This window comes from Onychomys torridus, chromosome 9 (assembly GCF_903995425.1).
Source record: "Onychomys torridus chromosome 9, mOncTor1.1, whole genome shotgun sequence".
Taxonomy (NCBI): Eukaryota; Metazoa; Chordata; class Mammalia; order Rodentia; family Cricetidae; genus Onychomys; species Onychomys torridus.
The window spans coordinates 76,057,260-76,059,478 of NC_050451.1; the positions used below are offsets into that span (position 1 = coordinate 76,057,260).

The window sequence follows — 2,219 nt, forward strand, 5'->3', positions numbered from 1 at the left end:
AAAACAGAGCTAAATGTAAACAATTTTTCTTAGGATTATAATTTAATTACACCATTTTCCCCTTCTCTTTCCTCCCTCCAAACCCTCCCATGTGCCCTTCACAACAATCCTAATTCATAGCCTCTTTTTACAACTGCTTGAATTGATCATAGATTTCTTTTTAAATGGAAAAGAAAATCTTTTTTTTTTTTTTTCCCTTAAAGCGTTTGCTTTAAGACATTATGGGGAAACCTGACAGGCATACATGGAAAAGATAGACATGATCACAGAATGAAAATAACATAATAGGAACATTGATGCCTGTCAGCTAGTGTTGAAGCTGAAATTCTGAGAGTTTGATGTGCTATGGGGCTAAAAGCTATGGATTAATATTCATCTCCTTCTTTCTCACTCTCTCTTTCAAAAGACTTCATACCAACCTCTCCATAATCCTTCTCTAAGGCAGCCATGTCCTCATGGACCTCAGAGAACTCCACTTCCTCCATGTTGTCACACACATATCAGTGCAGTGAGGCACACTTGGCATATGACAGTTCAAACCAGTGGTCTAGGTGTAACCAGACTTCAGTAATGGCTACAGTGTTGCTCAGCATGTACAATGTTATTTGTACCATAGCCAGGACTCTACCAGGTACCAAAGTGGGAGGCTGGTAATTAATGCCAACCTTGAAGTGGGGCACCAGTCCACAAACTGGATGCTGCATTTGGTCTTTATGGTGACAATGGCAGCATTGACATCTTTGGGATTACATCACCACATGATAACAGGCAACAAGCGTGCATGTATTTATCATGGCTGGGATCAAATTTCACTATCTGGTTAGCGGCCTCATATGGCCATATGCAGCCACAAGGAAGTGGATGTGCAGGTAGGGTACCAGGCTGGTCATGAATTAGGTCAGATCCACCTTCAGGGTCCCATCAAATCTGAGAGAAGCAGAGATAGATGACACAATCTGGTAAATAAGGCTGTTGAGGTAAATAGGTCAGGTGCTCAATGTCAGGGTTCCTCTGATGGGTGTTGTGGTAGTTTGAATGTTATTGGCCCCCATAATATCATAGGGACTGACATTATTAGGAGGTGTGGCCTTGTTGGAGTAGGTGTAGTCTTGTTGGAGAAATTTTGCCACTGTTGGGGGCAGGCTTTGAGGTCTCTTTTGTTCAGACTTTGCTCAATGTGACACTCAGTCTACTTCCTGTTGCCTTCTGATCAAGATGTATCCAGTACCATGTCTGCTTGCACACTGCCATGCTCCTCACCATGATGAAATTGGACTAAACCTCTGACACTATAAGCTGCCACCTCAATTAAATGTTTTCTTTACAAGAGTGGCCATGGTCATGGTATCTCTTCATAGCAATAAAAACCCTAAGACAGATGTCATAGATAGCCTTATTGTCTATGATGAAGGTATAATCAGAGTGCTTCAGGGTGGTATGGATGGTAAGGATAGTATTGTAGGACTCTATGACAGGAGTAAAAACCTGGGAGACTGGGTAAATTGGGAACTACAGCTTGGACTTCTTTCCATCGAAAGAAGAGAGCCACTACCTCAGCAGGGAGTTGAACACAGAGCTGGTATTCCAACCAAAGCTGTGGAAAACTAAGAACCCATGAATATCTATTCACTAGTCAACTAGCTTGTAAATTTGTTCCAAGACAAGGTCAATGATCTCCTTGGCAGTGGTGTAGTGGTCATGGGTATAGTTGTGGGCAGCTGGTGAGCTACTTAGAGTGGAAGAACTGGTGTTAGGTACCAGTGCAAATTTTGTCAAAAACTGTAGGTTCCTGGTATATGAATATTGCCTTGGACCCATGCTTGCCAGTGCCTATTTTACTGAAGAAGGGGTTGAAGGAATCATCTCTTCTCAGGATGAGCTTGTTGTTGGGCATCTAGCCTGCAGGCAGAAGAGCTTCCCTATGGGCATTGCCGATTTGGACACTAGCCTGGTCAACATAGATGGAGATGTACTCATACATAGTAGCTACAGGTTCGGAGGTGCAGTTGACAAGCAGACACTGGGACACAGTTACCATCCCCAACAACCCAAGAATCAAGGTAAGTAAGAAAATTCTTAAACTTGATTTTAAAATCAAGGACTTGAAAAAGCGGTAACCACAGTATTAAAAAAGAAATGAAGGTAAGACTGTAACATCTAAGGTGAAACAAATGAACAGGAGAAAAGAAGAAAATATAGGTTAAAGAAACGTATTTATT

The 2,219-nt window shown here is 41.9% G+C and overlaps 1 pseudogene; it reads right to left on the reverse strand.

Annotated features, from left to right (window-relative positions):
* Positions 1-365: 365 nt before the first annotated feature.
* Positions 366-1,981, reverse strand: LOC118591624 (annotated as a pseudogene).
* Between the last annotated feature and the right edge of the window lie 238 nt (positions 1,982-2,219).